We start from the raw sequence: 24,598 nt of genomic DNA, 5'->3' as shown, positions 1-24,598 counted from the left end.
TATCTTAATTCCATCTACCCACCTTGGTTCCTTAATAACCCTGCCTAACAAAAACTATATATCGCAATTTTGAAACTTACAATTGACCCAAAACCTGAACAGCTTCTCGGAGGAGTGAATTTCAAATTTTCACTATTTTGTTGTGTGCAAAAATGCTTCCTGATATCACCCCCGAATTTCCTAGCTTTAATCTTAACATTATGCCTCCTTGTTTTGGACACCCCCACCACGGAAATTCTTTCTATCCTTTCTTTAATGAATCATTTACTTTTTGTATCCCCATCAAAACTTTTTAAAAATATTATCTATTAATCTTTTTTCACTTTCCTTTTTAACCCTTCTAACCTCCCTTTACATCACCCTACTAGAGCTTTCATATTCTTCATGATTTTCCCTCAGTATTGTTAGCCCTAGTTTTATCATATACCTCCCTTTTAAGTTTTAGTATCTCTATTTATCCACAGAATTCATAATTTAATGCACCCCTTTCTCACCTCTTAGGATTAAATCTATTTTGTACACTATCTGTCTCATATTTAAAGATTCTGTCAACAAGTTTGCTAACTGCTCTGCCCATTTAACCCTTTACCTCACTAACCATTGTCAGTTTTGAGTCTAACACCCTTACCTTTGACTTTTCACTATCATCTATTTTTACATTGGTCTTAGATATGTTGTGATCACAATTTCCCAATTGTTCTCCTACTGTCACATTAGTTATATGTCCCACTTCATTTCCAAGAACTAAATCAAGCAATGTCTCTTACCAAGGTATGAGCTTTTTGTGTTATTCAGTTAGATTTTTTATCCACCCCTTCTGCAGGCACCAACTGCTGTTGGTTATGGTCCTATGGATGCTCAGTACGGTCCCACGAGTGTCAGCAATCATCCGATGTTGACTCTTACTGTATACAGTCCCAAAGGTGCTGATAATCTCCTAATACTGATTTCTACTGCGTGTGGCCCCATGGGTGCTGGAGGTCCTCTGGCCTATGTAGGTGGCCATTCTTGTTGTTCAAGCCTATAGTTTGAATCCTTCACTGATGTGAAATGGAACAAAAGGAAAGGGACTTAGTTTAAGCTGTTTTCTGAATGCACTGCACTGGACTGTAACCTGGATTAGTAAACAGCAAGACCATTGGGAGAAGAGAGAGAATTTTCTTTTAATTTATCTCGATAAGAAATATCAAAGAAATTCAGTGAGTAAATATAAGCCCTGGAATCTTATCTTTACTGATCATGTTTCCTTGAAGTATTAAATAACTAAAAATTGGCTGCAAACTATGAGCTGGGGATCAATTTGCTTTCCTACGGTTAGAGGAAGAACAAAGTAATTCATGACAACGCTACTTCATCGGACAACGTCATCAGGATGCGCCGCGGTGCGCACATGCGCAGACGGTCTCATGCCCCCTGCGCATGCGCTGCGGTCCGGCTTACCAGGACCGCTTTGCGCATGCGCAGACGACGCGGTACGCGCATGCGCACACAGTCTCCTCATCTCTGCGCATGCGCTGCGGTCCGACCTTCCGGTAAGGTTGTGCGCATGCGCAGATGACGTCATCGCGTTATTTCGTCTTCCTCGCCGACGCGCCAGTTTGGCCTCTGCGCATGCGTCAAAGCTTCGGCGCGACTTTTTGAAAGTTCAAGGAGGGGAGGTTTCGTCGGGCATTTTATCGCATTTTATCTGAATTATTTATTCGTTTTGGAGACTTGCTTCATTTTTATTTGACACAGGAGATTGTTCCAAGGTAAGTTGCTCTGCCTTTGTAAGTTGCTCTGAAAACATTTCCATTGTCTGGGCCACCGCATGTTCTCCAGTCCCTGTTGTGAGTTGCTCTGAAAACATTTCCATTGTCTGGGTCACCGCATGTAGCAGGATGAAGGCACAGTGACTGTGATTTCTGGCGCCAAACAGTACACACTGCAGATACATGATGGCCAGGCTACCTGCAGCTGCATCTTCTCCATTCAGACTTTGTTGCCCTGCAAACATGCTGTTGTTGTGCAGAGGCATCTGGGTCTGCCTTTGGACAGGTTCGCCCCCAATTGTCGCTGGCGTGCATCTCAGACACCAACGACGACAGGCATTGCTGCTGCCATTGTGATTACAGAGGAACAGCCAAGGCCCCTCAGCCACAATGAAAAATACCGCTTGCTTTCAGATCAATTGTACCAGCTACAACAGGCCGTTCTGCAGAGTGGAACGGCAGCATTCATGAGGAGACTGGACTGGCTGCGGCAACAGACTCTCCGCTGGCAGCAAGGACTGGCTGATGAGATGGAGCCATTTACTATGCCCAACAATTGACCGGAAGCACCTTCGGATGGAGGTGGCCGCGCGCTGGACATCAGTCACGTGTCACAAACCCTGGATCCTGAGCGTCTCACCCCCTGGCCTAATGATCTGATGGACCATACATACGCCTACCTGTTCAAATCTCCACTTCCCCTACCTGCGGTACCCTCTCCTTGCTGCTCAGTTACACAGTCACCTGCTCCTACATCCATCAGGGCAGTGCTCATGGACACACAGTTACCTGCTCCTACACCCATCAGGGCAGTGCACATGGACACACAGTTACCTGCTCCTACACCCATCAGGGCAGTGCTCATGGACACACAGTTACCTGCTCCTACACCCATCAGGGCAGTGCACATGGACACACAGTTACCTGCTCCTACACCCATCAGGGCAGTGCACATGGACACACAGTTACCTGCTCCTACACCCATCAGGGCAGTGCTCATGGACACACAGCCACCTGTTACCCCATCCGACGTTGAAACAACCATGCAGAGCCTTGTGAGACTCCGCAATTGCCAGTTGCTGCCTGTCAAGCAGAGAGGGCGTCCAAAGGGGTCAAGCACTTGGGGAACATTCAGCAAGAAGAGACTGAGCACTAAAAGAAACAAGCATGCCGTGTCCAGTGGTAGCAGAAATGTGAATGCTCTTGCTGTGAACACAACTGGTGATAGTAGTAGGCAGGATTAAATGGGAATGGATGGAAAGACGCACGAGTAACATAACCACTGGCAGGGAACTGCTGGGCTAAATGGCCAGCTTTATGTTCATAGCCCAAAAGAAATGTGCTTCTTTTCCAGCACCCTCACATCATTCATGTTTTCCCTGAGAGCAGCATTGAACCATCACGAGATAGGGGCAGTAACATCATCCTGCCTCCTACAGCTGAGGTGGGTACTAAGTGATTCATTGGCGGTGTTATCAGTACATGCCTTTACCGCAGAACACAAAGCATTCTCAACAGTAATTTCATTGGAGGGAGGGAAGCTCTGACACTGATGTTCTTTCCTTATTTTCTTTCATGTAAAACGTGCCCTTGAGAAAACAATCCTTGAGACTTAAGGTCAGCATTCAAGCAACGAAGGCAACTAGATCATGCTGCGGAGCTTGACACGATGTGGAAAGGAACATTGCATTTATGGATGAATTGGAAATGCACATTGGGATGCGCTTGGGGAACATTCACCAAGAATAGACTGAGCTCAGACTCTTGTGACTTTGCCTTCTTCACATGGACAATACAGTAGTGGAATAGAGAGCCAAGCGTTCATTCACCACAAGGCTCTCCAGGAACAATCTCTTTAGCTGTGCATAGCAGAGACTCGGCCTGTCTGTCTAACGGGAATGCTGAACACAACACTCATGTATCCATGCACAGCAGTTCCTCGGATACTTAATGAACTTAATAAAACTTTTCAATAATTAAACCCAGAATTGTTGAGGTTTTGCTTTGCATGCTATTTCCCCGACTTTGCAACTGCACTTCAGATATTCAACTATGGTGGGGGGGGTAGAGGGAGGGGTGGGTGAAGAGGGGGAGGGGTGGGGAGTGCAGGGAGGGGTGGGGAGAGGGAGCATGCAAAATGCAGGGACCAAACAGTTGCAATGCCTGAAGTACTGAGGAGAAGTAGAGAAAGCAACTGGGTAGGGGAGAAAGCAACTGGATTGGGCATCCGCAGCTGGAGGGAACGGCTGAATGGAGAGGGCCGGAAGCGAGAGGCCGTAGAGAGCCGCGGGGAGCGAGCGTGCGAAGACCTTGGTGTCACCGGGTCCAGGGACTGGCCAGTAAGTCTTTTGCTGTTGTGTTTATGGCGCATGCACAGAAAAAGGCACTCCTCTTCCGTTCCGCTGCTCCCCCCCCACTCTCTCCCCTTCCTCCCTCTCCCCCCAGCTCTCCCCCTCCCCCCTTCCTTACCCCTCCCTCCCCCTTCCTTACCCCTCTCTCTCCCTCTTTCACCCCCCTCCCCCTTTCTCCCCCTCTCCCTCTTTCTCCCCTCTCCCTCTTTCTCCCACTATCCCTCTTTCTCCCCCCCTCCCTCTCCCTCCCCCCCTCCCTCTCCCTCTTTCTCCCCCTCCCCCCTTCCTTACCCCTCCCTCTTTCTCCCCCTCTCCCCTCCCTCTTTCTCCCCCTCTCCCCTCCCTCTTTCTCTCCCTCTTTCTCCTCCCCTCCCTCTTTCTCCCCCCCTCCCCGGCACCGCTACCGCTGGTCTCCCCGCGCTGCTCTCCCCGGCCCCCGCGCTGCTGTCCCCGGCCCCCGCGCTGCTGTCCCCGGCCCCCGCGCTGATCTCCCCGGCCCCCGCGCTGCTGTCCCCGGCCCCCGCGCTGATCTCCCCGGCCCCCGCGCTGATCTCCCCGGCCCCCGCGCTGATCTCCCCGGCCCGCTCCACTCTCTCACTCCGGCCATTGTATTCTGCCACGTGTTTGTTAGGTTTCATCTCTGTGATTTTTTGAGCAGCGCCATCTTTAGTCCTGGCAGCTGCTACAGTCGCAGGCTGTGACGTTTTCGTGGCACATGCTGTATTTGCGCATGTGCCAAAACAGCGCCACCTACCGATCGCGTTGTCAACAATTGCGGTCAAGGAAGAATGCTGTGCACCTGTACCTTTTGGAGTGATTTGTTACATCATTTACCCTTCTAGTGCCACTCGAATGAGTTTAATTCAATTAGTCTACAAATACATGCCATTTTAACAGAGCAACTTAAACTAATGCTGCCCTCTGTCAAAACCAGGGAAAGATTTCAGAGGGGAGCTTTGTTAAAGGCCCTGTAATGAATAGCAAAAGCCTTGCTGGGGCTGAAATGTGTGGGTTTAGGTGGTTGTAGATTGATCTAATTAGTTATGACTTTGCACTATAATTGTTGATAATATTTTCAAAGTTAAATAAAAGCTCCTCAAGCAAAATGCTGGGAGTCCAACAAGAATTGCAGAGAGCAGGAAAAATGTCCAATTAGAATTCACCATCAATTTTCCCCTTGAAGGTAGTATAAATAATCATGGACATGAATGGAATCCAATACTTGCAATGAAGGGATATCACTAAATGTGCTGTGCTATCTTTACAAAAGGAAGAGTGAAACATAGGTTAATGAGACAAGGTTGATTTCAATTCAACAAACTGGTTCATTTTATGTAAAATGTATGAATGAACATAACACTATTTCCTAGTGAGGTATGTTGATGTACGATTACGGCTGCATATGCCATAAAAACAGCAAATATGCAACTTTGCCTTTGTCAAAGACTAAACTCACTTACAAGTTAGAAGTCCTTGTATAACTGGCACTAACACGAGGGCATGGCCCTATTCACTACACATCCAGGGAACTGCAGGGGCCGGTCTCCTGCTACTGCCCTGTTTCTCTGACCTCCTTCCGTCTCTCTTTCACGACTGGGGATCTACCACCTTCGACCCTGCCAGATCATTACCTAGGAGCAGGTCAACCCCATCCACAGGCAAACTAGGGACAATCCCTATGGTCACCGGTCCTGAAACTAGGTCCCACTCCAAGTGCACCCGGTGTAAAGGTACAGGCATACACTGCCCTCCAATACAATTTACCACCAGTCTGGTATTTATTGCACTCTCCGGGGGAAAGGTCGGGCCTTTTCCCAGTAAAAGGGATCTGGGTGCTCCTGTATGCCTGAGGATTACTATGGGCTTGCTTGCCTTACTCAAGGGGTTACTCTCCCTTTGGATACAAAATCCTGATTACCTTCAAGGATTCTATTAAATTTTCCTGCACCCACAGCAGTATGCTTACTGGGTCTTACTGCTGCAGTTAAAGCCACAGCTTGTTCAGCTGTGCTTTCCATCAGGGTCCCTTCTCCTTCACTGAGCGGGTGTGCCCTGATTAACCCTACAGGTTGTCCCCGTAGTTTCCAGCAGTAAGCTCTCAGATGACCTGCTTTATTACAATGGAAGCACAGAGGTCTCCGGGTCTCACTCCTACTTACAGCACCTTTTTGCCTTCCTTCTTTCTTTCCCAGGACTGCTTGGGCTCCTATCACCTTCCCACCCTTTGTCCTTTTCAGATTTGTGGGGGTGACTAGGAAAGGTTTTCCCCTGGGAACCAACTTGTATATTAGAGCAAACTCATCAGCCGGAACTGCGGCTTGCCTTGCTCTATGCACTTTTTGTTCCTCCACATGGGTCTTTATGGAGAGGGGGAGAGAGTTTTTAAATTCCTCTAGCAAAATTACCTCTCTGAGGTTTTCAAAGCTGGGCTGCAGTTTAAGAGCCCTCAACCACTGGTCAAAAGCCAGCTGCTTACTTCTCTCAAACTCCAAGTAGGTTTGATCATCTTGCTTCCTGAGGGTTCAAAACTTCTGGCGGTAGGCCTCCGGTACCAGCTCATATACCCCGAGGATAGCATTTTTTGTCAGTTCATAATTTGATGAACTCTCATCCGACAGCAGGGAATAAACCTCGTGGGCTTTTCCTGTTAGCTTACTTTGTACCAGAAAAGTCCAACTCTCAGCCGGCAACTATAACTGCCTTGCCAGTCTCTCAAAAGATACAAAAAATGCTTCCATGTCTCCCTCATTGAATTTTGGAATCAATTGGGAAAATTTTAAAAATTCTGTACACAGCCCCACACTTGTATTTTCCATGCTTTCACTGGGGTTACTCTGTCGCTTCCTAGTTAACTCAAGCAGCCTCAGCTCTCTTCCTCCCATTCCTTCTGGAAATTTCTTTCTCTCTCTCTCTCCTGTCTTTCTCTCTCTCTTTCCTCTCTCTCCCTTTCTCTCTCTCTTTCCCTGTCTTCTAATTCGAGTTCCCTCTGTTCCAATTGTATTTTTGCTAGCAATACCCTGTCGAGTCTATTTCTAACCCTGTCTCTGATTCTTCAGATTTGAGGGAAAAATGGTTGGTCACTAGTCTTAGGAGTTTGGACTTCCTAACCGTGGCACGGAAGGTGATCCTACACTGCTCAGCCATATTTCTCAACTCCTCCATAGACAGTGCCTTTAACTTATCCCAAGTTACTTCACCCTGGCTTGGGGAGTTACTGGCTTCAGTCACAGACATGTTAATATTCTAGCACACACAACCACAAGAAAACCTGTATTGAAATCTTTTCTCTTTTTGATTGAGACCAATTCGACTTCCCACTTCCAATTCCTCATTATCTGTGGGTCCAATCTCAGACACTAGCCCCCACACTTCTGTTATGACCTGGTGAGGAAGGGGTCTAGGGCTCCCCTCTCGGCCTTTTCCTGGTTTGGTCATAATAGGGTTTAACTTTTAAAACACAGCATTTTTAGCTTCCCCTCAGTGAGTCTTTGCTCACTGCTCTCTAATTGTAATTGTAAAGGAATCAACCAGACAGATTTTCTCAGGTTTAAACAAGAAAGGTGTAAGCTTATTAACCTTAAAACTCTAATTCAGCTAAAACAACTAAAAATACATGACACAACCACGCGAACATGCATATGAGATAAACACAGACACAAATAGATACAGAGGAGGAGAAAGAATTAAAGGGGGGAAGCTTTAAGTCGTAGATGGAATTTAGTTACTGGTTTTGGGTTAGATATAAAGTCTTTGATTGAAGTTAAGTATTGCAGTTCTCACTGAGGCCCAGTGCACACTTTCAAACTTGTTTAGCTGGTACCAGAAGGCTGCAGAATCTACTGTCTTGAGGTTTAAGTTACTTCCGTCAGTCCCTGGAACTTTGCATGAGAGAGAGAGCCAGAGAGAGAGAGAGACCTTGCTTCTCTTTTGGTCTTCAAAAGCAGTCTGCTCAAAACTTTTCTGTGAGAGGAATTCAATCAATTCCCAGGTTGGCCAGCAGGTTAGTCATGTGACTAGCTCTTTGTCTGAGACAGCATCGCCTGTGAAATTTGTTGATTCTTCAAAGCTAACTAGACACACTCAATGGGGGGGGGGGAGGGGTGGAGTGCTGGCTCTTACACAGACAATGACTCTCAGTGTGTTTTGATCATTACTATTGACAAAACCCATCTGGCTAATTGAATCAGGGGGCACTTCCATTGTTTCTCTGTGCAACTGTCTCTCTGAATGCAAATGTGCAGCCATGTTTTCAGCCACTGCTCTGTGGTCTTTTTAAACACGTTATTTTCAATGTCCAATATGCATTCAAATAGCGTTGCATATGATGAAATTAATATGTTTCGATTTGGCAGGTGTGGTTTCTGTCACAGTGCACAATGTCATGGCTCTTTCATCTGATTGTCCATTCCAGATGTCCTGTACATCTTTAGGAGTAAACTCAAAGCTGACCTGTTATTAGTGACATCATATAAAATTTCATTACGATCCCACCAGGGCCAATAGTCGTAAGGCCCAAATGTTACACTAGGCTTCTCTTCCATCACTCTCCCTCTCTCTCTGTTCCATCCACTGTTGGCCACTTTCACTCTGGGACTTTCTATACAGTTCCCTCCACCCTGTCATTTTCTACCTGGATTTAAAAAGCTCATCAAATTCCTTTTCTTCGATCATGCTTTTGCTCCCCACTCTATTTTTTTCCTTTTCCCACCCTGCTTTTCATCCACTGTAAAAACCTCTGAGCTGCCTTCTTGCACATCAGCTTTTGGCCAACTCCAACTTACATGAAAGAATTACAGCTAATCATGATAAAGGGACTCTGAAGCCTCACAAGTGCTCCATGTTTTATACTCACATGGATCACTGACTATCATGAAATGAAACTATCTAATAGTAGCAGGGATGGAGTAGCTCAAACGCCAGCAGTAGTCCTATACCATCACATACTTGGAGTAAAATACTTCCATTGGAACCGCGGAACATAAGAATATAAGGTCATTCAGCCCCACAAGCCTATTCTGCAATTCAATTAGATCGTGACTGATCTGTATCTCAACTCCATTTACCCACCATTGTTTCAAATCCCTTAATACCCTTATCTAACAAAAATCTATCTGTGTCGGACTTGAATTGGCCCTCATTATCCTCAGCCTTTTGGGGGAGAGAGTTCCATATTTCCACTACCCTTTGTAAGAAAAAGTAATTCCTAATTTCACTCCTAAATGCTTTAGCTCTAGTATTAATATTGAGCCCCTTTTCCTGGATTCCCCCACCATAGAAAATAGTTTCTTTCTACCTACCCTCCTGAATCAATTCATCATTTCAAGGACCTCAATTAAATCACCCCCTCAAACTTCTAATCTCAAGGGAATACAAATCAAGTTCATGCAGCCTGTCTTCATAATTTATCCCTTTAAAACACGGTATCATTCTGGTGAATCTGCACCGTACCCCCTCCAAGACCAATATATCCTTCCTGAGGTTTGGTGCCCAGAACAGAATGCGATTTGTTTTCACTATATTCCTGAGATTCATATTAACAACCTTTTCAATAAGTAAAGACCAGCTTTTCTTTTTGCTACACCATTTTTCTCCTTTTTTAAAGGGATATGATGCTTCCATGCAGCAAAGAACACCGTGAATAATCCTCACACTTTCTTCACTCAGTACATTAGATTTTGATTTCTTTTGCTTTTTGTGTGCAATTAGTAAAAACTTGAATCCAGCCCCATAATTAACAGATATAAGAATGGAAATTACAGTGAGCGATAAAAACACATTTGTCTCAAGTTCCTATCCCTGCTATTTATCATAGACATCAACCTTTGTAAATTATGTGGGTTGATGCTTCCATTATTGTAATAGTGGGAGAAAGTACAAGCACTGTGATAAAAATATATATTTTGCTTTGTAAAATTATTGGCTTCAATCACTTCTTGCTATTGATAGCATGAAAGGCTTAAAAAGATCGAGATTCACACAATTGTGAGTGGACATAAAATGATGAAAGGTCATCAACCTGAAATGTTGGGCTGAATTTTATTAGCATGTCGCACTTCACGGCGGCAGCTTTGAACTCAGTGGCATGCCCACACTGAGCGGTGGCCGCCAAACCCCTGCGATATTACGCGCGGTGGCTCATTAGCATCACTGCGATGCACCGTGCCCGCCCCTCCCCCCAGCCCCCCAAAATTACGTGGGGAGAGGCAGGACATCCAACGCAGTGAGGGACCATTTGACAGATGTGCAGCAGGTGCCACGGCCCTCTTTAAAGTGCCCCAGCACCTGCTTCCTGACAGCTGTCAAAGAAATACTTCCCTGACTGTGGAAGAGTGGGGCTGCTGTCAATCTGGCATCAAAGCAGAAAGTGCCGGAGAAACTCGTCAGGTCAGGCAGCATCTGTGGAGAGAGAAACAGAGTTAACTTGACCAAGTTCACAGATCTATCTGTCCAGGCATTGGAAACGCTTTTTCAGCACGCTGATCTCCTGCTCAATGGTGGCTCTTGTAGCTCAGTGGCTGCCTTTGTATCCCTCCTCTGCAACAGTGGAGGGGTCTCTCACTGGTGCCGGGAGCCAGCTCTGCAAGGGATAACCATTATCTCCAAGAAGCCACCCCTCCATCTGAGCTAGTTCAATGTACAGCAGTGGAAGCTGGGAGTGGCGCAGGGCCCAGGTGTCATGGCAGCTGCCTGAGAAGTGGGCACAGATTTGCATGAATCATCTCCAGTGATCACATACCAGATGCACCTAGATGGAGAAGATTCCTTTAATGGTAACGTCGGCAAGTGGTAACCTGGCGGGAGGCCTGATGGCCACATGATTGTAGTCTATAAACATGAAAACCTATGGTTCTCTCTCAATAGTGCCAAAACCGATAGCCCTCTGGGCCTGGCTGTCAGAGTCCGTCCTGAAGCAGACATACTCACTGGCCCTCCAGTACAGGGCATCGGTGACCTCCTTGATGCAGTGGTGCACTGCTAACTGTGTGACCCCATAATGGTCTCCCGTGGGCCCCTGAAATGCTGCATAGGCATCAAGTTTAAGAAGCGCTGCCACTATGAGGACCACAGGCATAGGATGCCCACTGAGGCCCATGGGCTGCAGGGCAACATTGAGCAGGGCACAGAGACGTGTCATCACCCTATCTACATGCACAATCGCCTCTGACAGTAGCGCTCTGACATCCGATGGCATGTTATGTGGGGCCTATAGATGCATGGCAAACGTAATGGCGAGCTCCCCTTGGAGGCTGCTGCTCACGACCAGGGGCCTCTATGTGGATCGCACCTGCCTGTTGATTTTGCCTTTGGCGCATACGGATCCTCAGGAGAAATGATTTACACTATGGAGGATGAACCATACCCATCTCTATGTGATAAATCAAGTTGTATCCTTCATTTATTCAAAGGTTCCTAACAGGGCAAGAATCGGTGTTGACGGGTACATCAGGTGCTTTCATGGATCAACTATGTGGCATGCCATGGCATTGCCCATCTTGGCTAGCACTCAGAGTGGCAAAGCATGACCACATCAAGATCCTACCAGCTGCATCGATTGCCCCCACCATCCATATAACCTTAATGCTCCTGCCCTTTCTGGCATCCTCCCCACACACAGGGTGACTAGAGTGCCTTGCTCCTTCACACACACAAACAAACGCAGAGCAACACTGTTTATGGAGGGAGGGTACACTGTACCTCCCTTCATGTCTGCAGAGCTTTTCCTCCAGTGATCCCAGACCCCCTCCCTTCTACTTTTAAGAATGCAGAGCTGAGACCCCTGTGATTCCTCTGCTCCTTCCTCCCTTCCAGTATGCAGAGTGAGACCCCTGTAATCCCTACCCCTCCCTCCTTCCTCTAAGAAACCAGAGCTGAGACCCCTGTATATCTGGACTTATCTTCACTGTCCAATACTCCTGCTTCTGATGTCCCGTCTGGTTTTCTGTTCGTGAACGGGATGATATATCATGGCTGCCCGTTCTATGTAAATTGTGAAAGTGTGGATTGAGAGGTGATGGGATGCAGAATCTGGAGTGGTAAGTAGCATTTTGCATATTCTAATTGGGGTACCGCACCGAGGTCCCCCTGCCGCCAGTAATATGTGGCGGGCTTTCTCAACATCAGGGGGCGAGGCAGGCTTCTCCCCTCCGAATTTTACAGGCCTCCCCCGCCGTGACCCACAGCGTTGGGGGGGCTCATAAAATTCAGCCCTTAACTCTGTTTCTCTCTCCATAGATGCTGCCTGACCTGCTGAGTATTTTCAGCATTTTATGTTTTTCTTTCAGATTCCCAGCATCTGCTGTATTTTGCTTTTGTATAACTCGACATATTTTGATATGCAACAACCTAAACACAGATAGGTTGTCTGTATGTATTTGCTGGGCTATGCAAATATAATGTGGTAATTCTATAGCTGGCCCCTAATGGATAATATGACTCAGTAGTACCTCTGTTGCCAGATTAGGAGGTTCTGGGTTCAAACCCCACTGCAGAGACGTGAGCACATAAGCAAGCTATCATTTTAGTGCAGTACAGACAGCAAAAACCCGAACAGAAAATCCAGAGCGGAAACCCTAAGGCAGTCATGTGTCACCTTTGGCATGTTTTCAGCAGATCCTACAGCCATACCGGTGCCAAACGTCATGCTCTGCACTCCTTTGGACCCCACTAGGAGGGCCGAGAGGGGGGTTTTGACACTTGGGCAACTCACAACCTCCATACATTCCGCCCAGGCATGCACCATGGAGAGGTCACTCCACAGTCGCCTCACAGCGATCAAAACAACACGGAAGACAGCAGTTTTGGGTTATAAGTCCAGCTCAATTGGCGTAGAGATTGGGCACCCTGGGCTGCCTTTGTCGGTGGGAGAGGTCATTGCATCTCACTGGACAGCTACCGCCCACCTCATACCGGGCAGCCCCCGGTCAGTAAGGTTCGGTCCCGCCAGAGTCCACCTGCTTCAATGGGTGCTTGGAGCTCAGGGTCATTGCCCGACAAGTGGACTGTAACACCGCATCAAACAGCACGACAGAAAAAAGGAAAGAAGTTACCAGCCCTTCGTTTTGCAAGCTGGAACGTCAGAACTATGTGTCCTGGCCTGTCGGAAGACCTTACACAAATCAACGACTCTCGGAAGACCACCATCATTAACAATGAGCTCAGTAGACTCAATGTGGACATTGCAGCCCTTCAGGAGACACACCTCCCTGCGAGCGGATCTCTAAGAGAGCAAGACTACACCTTCTACTGGCAGGTTGGCGATCCTGAAGAAGCAAGACAGCATGGAGTGGGCTTTGCCATCAGAAACTCTTTGCTCAGCATGAAAGTGCCACCTTCCACAGTGTGGACTGCGACACCGACCACTCCCTGGTGTGCAGCAAGGTTAGACTCAAACCAAAGAAGCTACATCACTCCAAGCAGAAGGGCCACCCGTGCATCAACACCAACAGAATTTCTTATCCACAGCTGTTACATAAGTTTCTAAATTCACTTGAAAAAGCCCTTCAAAACACTCCTACAGGGGATGCAGAGACCAAGTGGGCCCACATCAGAGACGCCATCTATGACTCAGCAATGATCACCTTTGGCAAACGTGAGAAGCAGAATGCAGTCTGGTTTCAATCTCACTTTGAAGAGCTCGAACCTGTCATAGCCGCTAAGCACATTGCACTGTTGAACTACAAGAAAGCCCCCAGCGAGTTAACATCCGTAGCACTTAAAGTAGCCAAAAGCACTGCACAAAGAACAGCCAGGCACTGTGCAAGTGTCGACTGGCAACACCTATGCAGTCGTATTCAGCTGGCCTCCGACACCAGAAACATCAGAGGAATGTATGATGGCATTAAGAGAGCTTTTGGGCCAACCATCAGGAAGATCGCCCCCCCTCAAATCTAAATCAGGGGACACAATCACTGACCAACGCAAGCAAATGGACCGCTGGGTGGAGCATTACCTAGAACTGTACTCCAGGGAAAATGTTGTCACTGATACCCCCTCAATGCAGCCCAGCCTCTGCCAGTCATGGATGAGCTGGATGAACAGCCAATAAAATCGGAACTCAGTGATGCCATTGATTCTCTAGCCAGTGGAAAAGCCCCTGGAAAGGACGGCATTACCCCTGAAATAATCAAGAGTGCCAAGCCTGCTATACTCTCAGTACTCCATGAACTGCTTTGCCTGTGCTGGGATGAGGGAGCAGTACCACAGGACATGCACGATGCCAATATCATCACCCTCTATAAGAACAAGGGTGACCGCAGTGATTGCAACAACTACCGTGGAATCTCCCTGCTCAGCATAGCGGGGAAAGTCTTCACTCGAGTCGTTTTAAACAGACTCCAGAAGCTACAGGAGAAATGCCACAAACAACAGATGCCCCTCTATGTTGCTTTCATAGATCTCACCAAAGCCTTTGACCTCGTCAGCAGACTTGGCCTCTTCAGACTACTAGCAAAGATCGGAGGTCCACCAAAGCTACTAGGTATCATCACCTCATTCCATGACAATATGAAAGGCACAATTCAGCATAACGGCACCTCATCAGATCCCTTTCCTATCCTGAGTGGCGTGAAACAGGGCTGTGTTCTCGCACCCACACTGTTTGGGATCTTCTTCTCACTGCTGCTCTCACATGCGTTCAAGTCTTCTGAAGAAGGAATTTTCCTCCACACAAGATCAGGGGGCAGGTTGTTCAACCTTGCCCGTCTTAGAGCGAAGACCAAAGTCCTCATCAGGGAACTCCTCTTTGCTGACGATGCTGTATTAACATCTCACACTGAAGAGGTCTGCAGAGACTCAGCGACAGGATTGCGGCTGCCTGCAACGAATTTCGCCTAACCATCAGCCTCAAGAAAACGAACATCATGGGACAGGACGTCAGAAATGCTCCATCCATCAATATCGGCGACGACGCTCTGGAAGTTGTTGAAGAGCTCACCTACCTAGGCTCAACTATCACCAGTAACCTGTCTCTCGATGCAGAAATCAACAAGCGCGTGGGAAAGGCATCCACTGCTATGTCCAGACTGGCCAAGACAGTGTGGGAAAATGGCGCACTGACACGGAACACAAAAGTCCGAGTGCATCAAGCCTGTGTCCTCAGTACCTTGCTCTACGGCAGCAAGGCCTGGACAACGTATGTCAGCCAAGAGCGATGTCTCAACTCATTCCATCTTTGCTGCCTCCGGAGAATCCTTGGCATCAGGTGGCAGGACCATATCTCCAACACAGAAGTCCCCGAGGAGGCCAACATCCCCAGTATATACACCCTACTGAGCCAGCGGTGCTTGAGATGGCTTGGCCATGTGAGCCGCATGGAAGATGGCAGGATCCCTAAGGGCGCAGTGTACAGCGAGCTCGTCACTGGTATCAAACCCACCGGCCGTCCATGTCTCTGCTTTAAAGACGTCTGCAAACGCGACATGAAGTCCTGTGACATTGACCACAAGTCGTGGGAGTCAGTTGCCAGTGATTGCCAGAACTGGTGCACAGCCATAAACTCGGGGCTAAAGAGTGGCGAGTCGAAGAGACTTAGCAGTTAGCAGGAAAAAAGATAGAGGTGCAAGGAGACAGCTAACTGTGTAACAGCCACGACAACCAATTTTATCTGCAGCGTCTGTGGAAGAGCCTGTCACTCTAGAATTGGCCTTTGTAGCCACTCCAGGCGCTGCTTCACAAACCACTGACTGCCTCTTGGCACTTACCCATTGTCTCTCGAGACAAGGAGGCCAAAGAAGAAGACAGACAGCAAAGAGCTAAATGACCAGGTGATTTGTCTAAACCAGAACAACTCCACTACTTTCCTTTAAAAAACAGGGCTTCATTTAACACACTGTAGAAACAGCATTCCCTCAACAAAATAATGAAATAGCCACTTAGATTACATACTGAAGATCTGGGACTGGGGGCTTGAATCCACAACAGCTTGGTTTCAAGAGACAAGCATACTATCACAGAGCTACAGCTGATACATGCTAGTCTCTTTACTTTAAGGTTGGGCTAGCATCCTTCACTCGAGGTGCCGCCTCACTGATGAGTTGCTAAACCGAGGACCTGTCCCCCCTCTCAGATTGAATGAAAAAGATCCCTTTTCATTTCTATGAAGAAAGAGTGACTCATCATTTATCTAACTGTTGTTTGTGGGATCTTGTTTATTGCAATTCAGCTGACGATGTTTGTCTGGAAAACAGCAGTAACTACATTTCAAAAAGTAACTTGTTGATTGTGGAGTGTTTTGGGATTTCCTGAAGATGTGATAACAAGCTGTATAAACATAAGTATTCATGTATTAAGTACTGAGGGAGTGCTGCACTGTCAGAGCTGCTGCCTTCCAGATAAAACATTAACCAAAGCTCTGTCTGCCCTTTCAGATGGAGGTAAAAAATCCCATGGCACAATTTTGAAGGTGCCCTGGCCAATAATTATCCCTCAATCAACATCACTAAAAAAGATTATCAGGTCATTACCACATTGCTGTTGGCTGTAAAGGGTTTTGGGATGGCCTGAAGGTTGTGAAAGGCACTACAGAAATGCATGTCTTTTTTAATAGTTTAAATGACATGAGCCATCCCATTCATTCCTATATACCTATGTGATTGATCAAAATGGCAGCCTGACCAGAATGAACCAAAGTTGTTGATTTGTTAAATGAGCTTAACTGGCATATATCAGCTGTAACTCAGTGATGGCACTCTCGCCTCTATACCAGATGGTTGTGGGTTTAAAATGCACTCTAAAATCTTTATGCATAATCCAAGCTCACACATCAGTGCTTGCATTGAGGAAATGCTGTGTTTTATAAGGTGGTAAGTTGAGGTCCTGCCTTTAAAGGAAAGCAGTGGCATTGTTCTGGTTTAGAAAAGTCATTAAAACAGATTATCTAGTCATTTAGTTTATTGCTGTCCTTGCTCTGTGCAAAATGTTCCCCTGCCACAGTGACTACAATGCAAAAATACTTCAGTGCCTGTGAAGTGCTTTGAGACCTACTGCTATATAACTGAGAGCACTTTCACAGGAACTTGATACAGGTTGGCCAAGGCTCTAGTATAAATCAAGGTTAGCAATTTTTTGATTGACAGCTGTGGGTCAGATCAACCAAAGAAGGCAGGGTCAGTAATTAGCTGCAGTCCTGAATTAACAACTGTGTGGTCACGCACCTCTAACTAGGGTTTTTCCCTATGGTTGCTTGAGTCCTGCTGAACAATCTTCAACAAGGAGTGGGTGCTCCTTCAAGTCAAGTAACTGAAATGATTGTCATGTGTCTCCACAGGAGAAGAGGGACCAGAATGCCCTAAAGAGGACACGGACCAGTGGCGATGTTGCCAATCTAGCATTTCTCACCAATGTGGAGGAGGAGGCATTGTTGCTTGCTGGGGAGGACGGAGGCTACTCAGTTGCCAATGTTGAGACCGGAGCACCTGGCCAGGAAGGTGAGTTCCCCTGGGTGCGGGGGTGGAGGTGGGGGTGGGGTGGTGGGTGCTGGTTCAAGCAATGATGGTTGCCCGCGAATTCAAACTCACAGACATGTGGCCACACCACAGTCAATGACATGTCCTGCAGTCCGCAGTATCGCTCATACCTGATCATTGTTTTCTCCTGAAGGTGAAACGCAGCAGCAGCCAAGCAATGTCTCCGGGGCACATCCATCCACCTCTCAGGAGGAGGAGGGGACCTCAGAGGGTACAGGGTCGCTTCCTTTCCCTGCACCAAGCACCAGCTCAGATATAGTCACCTCCGTTGGGTTGGTTGCGTCTTCGGATTCGTGGTGACGACCTGGTGTCAGCACCACACAAGTGCCAGACCAGCTGCCAGAGGCAGTATCGGCCAATGCCTATGAAACTCAGAGGACTGTAGGAGGCCAGGCCAGTGCTGAGCCCCATGCTGTTGATGAGCCTCTGAGGACATCCATTTGGCAGGAGATGCTGCAGGTGCAGTGTGAGGTGCATGGAGCTCTGGGAGTTACCAGAGACGATGCATGCTCTGGCTCGGACTTTGGAGATCTCCATCCAGGCCATGAGTACTGCACAGTCCCTGTCATCGCGCAACTGGCTTCCTCCATTAACAGATTGGAAGCTGCAGTGGAGGGCCCGATCCAGCAGGCCATCCAAAGCCTGCCGGAGATACATAAAGACCTGCAAACCCCACAGAGACAGTGAGCTCTATGCAGCAATGGCTCTGTTATAGAAGGTAACCGACAGCTGCTCATCCCTTTGAGGTCAGCAGGGAGGCCCAATTGAGCTTCATGAGGGCACAGGATCAACAGCTGCTTGCATCTGGGGGCTCCTGTCAGGGTGCTCCTGATGTGTACAGTGGCTCATTGTCCTCTTTGCCAGTGACACTAGCACCTCAGAATCCCAGGATGACAGAGGGTACTCCTGAGACTGCTCAGGGTCACCTCAACATGCCAGGGCCCTCAGGGCCTTGGACAGTCAGAGGACGCCCGCCAAAGTCATCCCAAGCCATGGGGCATCCTGGATAGCTCCCGGCCTCTGCCGTGGCTGGCGGTGAGGGGTCATTAACACACGTGAGCACTCGCAAACATTTTAAGAAATCACATTAACTGCACTTAGGGGTCACTGGTGCAATTTGGAATTATGTTAATTTTTGTTGTGCTGTGCACAAAACTTATGAAATTTCTGACTTGGCTTATTTATATGTCTCAAGTCACTGATGAGGTAATCTTTTTCTTCTACATGAGATGGAGAACTGGGGGAGGTGCCACATAGGGCCATGTTGTGTTTGAGGGAAAGGTGGACCATTGCAGCTATTTGCACCTGCAGGTGCGTGCTTTTGTGCTTCCAGCTGATGTGAAGGCCTGAATTCAGATTGACATGTCAGTCGCTGGCATACTATGAGTCATGAGCCTCTGATCAGGAGAAACACCTGAGTATTCGAGCTTCCCTAGCCTCCCTTGCACTCAACTCCTGCAAACCTCCAACTGCTTCCCTCAGACATTCAAGTGGCTGTGCCCCCTCCTCCTCCTCAACCCCTTTACCCTCCTCATCTGAGGATGCCTTGTGCTGAACAATGTCCTCATCATCCAGGGTCTCCCCCCTCTGCAGCGACAGGTTATGTAAGGCGTAGCAGATGATAACAATGCGAGATACTCTTGCTGGCGAATACTGAAGGGCATCACCTGAGCGATCCAGGCACCTAAATCTCATCTTCAGAAGACCTATGGTCTGCTCAATGAGGACTCTGGTGGCCACATGTCTCGCATTGTAACATTCCTCCGCTTTAGTCCGTAGGTTCCTCACAGGTGTCATCAGCCATGTCTTCAGCAGGTAACCCCTGTCACCGAGTAGCCATCCTTGCAGGCACTCAGTGGGGCTGAACAGCGCTGGCACCTGGGAATTCCGGAGAATGGATGCGTCGTGACTGCTTCCTGGATAATAAGCATACACTTGCAATATACCCTTACGGTGGCTAAGGGAGTAAATCCTAACAGAAATTCCGGAGCGGAACCCCGAAGGCGGTCATGTGTCACCTTTGGCATGTTTCTGGCAGTTCCTGCAGCCATACTGGTGCCAAACATTGTGCTCTGCACTCCTTTGGACCCCACCAGGAAGGCCGAGAGGGGGGTTTTGACGCTCGGGCAACTCACAACCTCCAAACATCCGCCCAGGCATGCGCCATGGAGAGGTCACTCCATAGTCGCCTCACAGCGACCAAATCAACATTGGCCTTTATAGCCACTCCAGGCGCTGCTTCACAAACCACTGACCACCTCTCGGCGCTTACCCATTGTCTCTCGAGATAAGGAGGCCAAAGAAAGAAAGGTCACAGATAAGTTGCACATTCATTAAGTGAAACCCTTTCAATTAATGAAGGCCCCTGTCAGACCTGTAGGTGCTCTAATGGCCACACGTGTACAGTCAATCACACCTTGAACCATGGGGAACCCAGCGATGAGGCTGAAGCCTCTGGCTGTCTTGACCTGGCTGGCAGAGTCTGTCTGGAACTTGATGAACTGGTTGGCATGCCTGAATATGGCATCAGTTACCATTTTTATGCACTGGTGCGGTGATGATTTTGAGATTCCGCACATGTCTCCTGTGGAAGCCTGGAAACAGCCTGATGCATAGAAGTTCAGAGCGCCTGTTCGCTTCAGTGCCACCAGTATTGGATGGCTACCCACACAGCTACAGCTGACCTCCACTGCCAGCCTCTCACACAGAGATGTGACAGTTTTTCGGGACAGGCACAGTCTTCTATGGCACTGGCGCTCTGACATCTGCAGGAAGCTCGACCGCGGGCAGTAGACCCTGCCTACTGGGTAGACTCGTCTCCTCACAGGTGTTTGCTCTCAGTGCACTCTGTGGCTGTCTGATCCTCTCCCATAACCAGGGTGCAGTTGGCCAGCAGGTCGCTGATTTCCCTGGTCACTTGTCCCCCTGTCCCGCCTTGTGGCATTCTCTTCCTCACTAGATGACCCTCCTCCCGAGTGGACAATGCCCATGGCTGCAGCATTCCAAAGATGTATTGGGGACAGCTTTTTGCTGCCTGCTGCAAGGATATGCACTTGCAAACCCCCTCCCCTACCCGGGATAAATCACTGATGCTGTGGCCCTACCAGGAGTTTTACTCACTCAGGTGAACACTGGTGAGCCAGCAATAACAGCCCCGACCTTGCAATTAACTCAGAAATCAAGCCGACAGAAATGAAAATTCAAGTACCTCCAACTCCTTCACAGACATACCAGTTACCGCTCTTTTAAAGCTGCCAGGTTCACAACCTCCTGCTTTGACCCGTTTGCAAAACGTAAAATTGAATGGCCAACATAAAAGTGCTGTCAATTGCCTTTTTAATAACTTCAGTTGTCCCTAAATTGCCTTAAATCGGACGGCGAGCAGAGCCTCCATCTCGCCTGCCATCTGACCAGCGTACAATGGGGACTGGGCGTAATGACAACAGGGACCCGGCCTAACTCATCACCCATTATTTTTCAGTTCGGCTGTCTCCGAGGGCGCCCGATTTGACCAGGTAAAATTCCAGCCACTGGCTCTTTGCTCACAGTTCTCCACATTCAGAATCTGACTACACATTCTCTTCACGGATTTTCTTGCTTGTTTTCCACATGTGCCTCCAACAGTGAAAATACAGCAAGAAGGACACAGGAGCAATTAAACTGTTGATATTTCGCAGACTAGTAAAGATGTGCCAAAACTTCACTTGGCAGCAACATCTCATTAACCCACAAGTGTCACTCGGACAGTGATCTCATGTGTTGTACTGATGATGTCAATTATGTTACCTTCCAATATCCTACAACCTATTAATGAACCATTAAATCTCCATCTCTCCTTTTCTCAAACTGTCAGCCATGGCTCAGTGGTAGCACTCTCACCTTGGAATTAGAAGGTTCGGGATCAAGCCCCACTCCAAAGGCTTGAACACAAAATCTAGGCTGGTACTTTAGTCTAGCACTGAGGGAGTACTACACTGCCAGAGGTGCTGCCTTTTGGATGAGACGTTAAACCATGCCTGTTCTCTTAGATAGATGTAAATAATTCTGTGCCACTATTTGCAGAAGAGGAGAGGAGTTTTTCATGTGTTCTGGCCAATATTTATCCCTCAACTAACATCTGAAACAGATGGTCGTGTCATTTATTTCATTGCTGTTTGCGGGATTTTGCTGTGTGCAAATTGGTTGCCATGTTTCCTACATCACAACAGTGACTTTCAAAAAAACACTTAATTAACTGTAAAGCACTTTGGGACTTATATAAATATAAATTCATTCTTCATAGATAATCATCTTTGCTCCTTTTTCTCCCTGTATTTGCCGGCAAGGTATTTTCCCTGACAAAATACAGGAAATTGCATCAGTATGATTCTGCATTCACAGTAATCTCGAAATAAACCACACAAAACTTGTTATATTTTAATATTGGTGCAGAATGTGCTCCAGATCTAGCCCAGCCAAGCCAAGCTCTTCCAATACATCTGCAACACCAGCATCTACCCAAAAATGTGAAAAATTGCCCAGGTATGTCTTGTCCACAAAAAGCAGGACAAAACCAATCCAGCCAATTACCACCCCATCAGTCTATTCTCAGTCATCTGCCAAGTTATGAAAGGTGTCATCAACAGTGCTATCAAGTGGCAGTTAGTCAGCAATAAGAGGCTCACTGATGCTCAGTTTGGGTTCTGCCAGGGCCGCTCAACTCCAGACTTCATTACAATCTTGGTCCAAATATGGACACAACAGCTAAATTACAGTGGGTGAGAGTGGCTGCCCTTGACATTGAGGCACCATTTGAAGAGTGTGGCATCAAGGAACCTGAGCAAAATTGAAGTCAATGGAAATCAAGGGGAAATCTCTCCACTGGTTGGAGTCATACCTAGCACAAAAGAAGATGGTTGTGGTTGTTGGAGGCCAAACATCCCAGCTCCAGGACATCACTGCAGGAGTTTCTCAGGGTAGTGTCCTGGACCCAACCATCTTCAGCTGCTTCATCAATGACCTTCCCTCCATCTTAAGGTCAGTAGTGGGGATGTTCACAGTGTTCAATACCATTCACAACTCCTCAAATAATGAAACAGTCCATACCCGCATGCAGCAAGACCTGGACAACATTCAGGCTTGGGGTGATAAATGGCAAGTAACAGACACACCACACAAATGCCACAAATGATTATCTCAAGCAAGAGAGAACCTAACCATCTCCCCTTGACATTCAACAACATTACCTCACTGAATCCTCCACCATCAACACCCTGGGGATTGCCATAGACCAGAAACTTAACTGTCCAGCCACACAAATACTATTGCTACAAGAACAGGTTAGAGGCTGGGACTTCTAAGACAAATATCTCACCTCCTGTCTCCCCAAAGCCTGTCCACCATCTACAAGGCACAAGGCAGGAGTGTGCTGGAATATTCTTCACTTGCCTGGGTGATTGCAGCTCCATCAACACTCAAGAAACTTGACATCATCCAGGACAAAGCAACCTGCTTAATCAGCACCCCATCCACCACCTTCAACATTCACTCCCTCTGCCACTGACGCACAGTGGCAGCAGTGTGTACCATCTACAAGATGCACTGCAGCAGCTCACCAAGGCTCCTTTGACAACAGCTTCCAAACCCGCGACCTCTACCACCTAGAAGAACAAGGGCATCAGTTGCAAGTTTCCCTCCAAGCCACACACCTTCCTGATTTGGAACTATATCGCCATTCCTTCACTGTCGCTAGGTCAAAATCCTGGAACTCCCTTCCTAAAAGCACTGTGGGATGTACCTGTAGTGTTCAATGGTTTAATTGATCTGTGTTTGATTATGTTAGTCTGTTCACTGATCGATGTTCACTGTGCTTAATTGCTTAAGCCAGTGGATAGAGCTTAAGAGTCAAGGAACTGAAAGCATACAAGAACATTCCGGAATAAACAGACCTGAGTTTTGTTTGACAATGTGTAGAAATCTTGTAAGTGCTGAGATGTTTTAAAGTACTGTAAATAAACCTGTTGTTGACTGAGAGCTGATGTCATCTCTACATTTCTCTGAGGTAAATCAGATATATAAAATATCCAGCAAACTGGCAAATACATAACAGTACCCACACCACATGGACTGCAGCCGTTCAAGAAGGCGGCTTGCCACCCTAACGCAAGGGTAGATAGAGATGGGCAATGAATATTGGCCTTGCCAGAGACACTCACATCCCATGAACAAATAAAAAAATGCTACTCTGGTCATTCAAGGTAGGATTGTTTTTTCTTTCGTTTATAAGGTATCATTTATTTCTCTTTAACTTAGAGTGTGTGTTTTGCACAATATGCTTACCTGACAGCTGTTGTAACACTGGATAACTTAATAAGGGGCTAGAGCAGCCATTGACTCATCATTTTCAACATTGAGACAGTGTGGAGAAGCAATTATAAAAGCAATGTTAGCTGATAGCCAGAACAGTGGCATGTAAATCCGCAAAGGTCAAACTGAGACTTCATAATCCACTGGTCACACCTCATTTGGAATACACAGGGACATAGGAATAGCTGGATAATAAAAGTCCAAGGCCCACTTTCTACCATCCTATTATCGCATGATACAACAATAATGTAGTTGTTGTCGAACCACGTCAATCAATCTCCATCCGTTAGTCTATAATAGACCCAGACATGACACGAGGAAAACGCCCAGTGATGGAGAGCTTTGGGCACCATCATTCCAAAGTCACCTGTTCCTCCCAAGTATGATACGCTCACCACAAGTCATGTCTCAAATTACTCATTCCACATATTATTCTCCAAAAAAAATGTATCTGATGTGAACTGTGTGGTCATTGGGAGTGTGTGCAGGGGAGATCAATAAGAATCATCTCAAATGTAAAGGAAATAAGCAATGAGGAAATATTTGAAAATCTAAAGCTGTACAGTCTGTAAGAGGGTTAAGGGTGAGCAAGGCTTCATCAGGAGACTTCATCAAAGCGTAAATTCTACAATGTAGTATTCCTGGTGCAGAACGTAGCACAATAAGAGCATGTACTGATATCTCAAAC

The 24,598-nt window shown here is 47.2% G+C and overlaps 1 long non-coding RNA gene across 1 annotated transcript in view; it reads left to right on the top strand.

Annotated features, from left to right (window-relative positions):
- LOC137352304 (uncharacterized) overlaps positions 1 to 23,285 on the top strand; it is a 110,235-nt gene extending 86,950 nt beyond the window's left edge. Inside the window, exons 2-3 of the long non-coding RNA XR_010969671.1 lie at positions 17,367 to 17,526; positions 21,047 to 23,285. This is a non-coding gene — a long non-coding RNA (uncharacterized lncRNA). The remainder of the gene's footprint in view (positions 1 to 17,366; positions 17,527 to 21,046) is intronic.
- Positions 23,286 to 24,598: the final 1,313 nt, after the last annotated feature.

This window comes from Heterodontus francisci, chromosome 38 (genome assembly GCF_036365525.1).
Source record: "Heterodontus francisci isolate sHetFra1 chromosome 38, sHetFra1.hap1, whole genome shotgun sequence".
NCBI lineage: Eukaryota > Metazoa > Chordata > Chondrichthyes > Heterodontiformes > Heterodontidae > Heterodontus > Heterodontus francisci.
The sequence above is the reverse complement of the archived record's forward strand: the minus strand, read 5'-3'. Positions and strand labels throughout refer to the sequence as shown.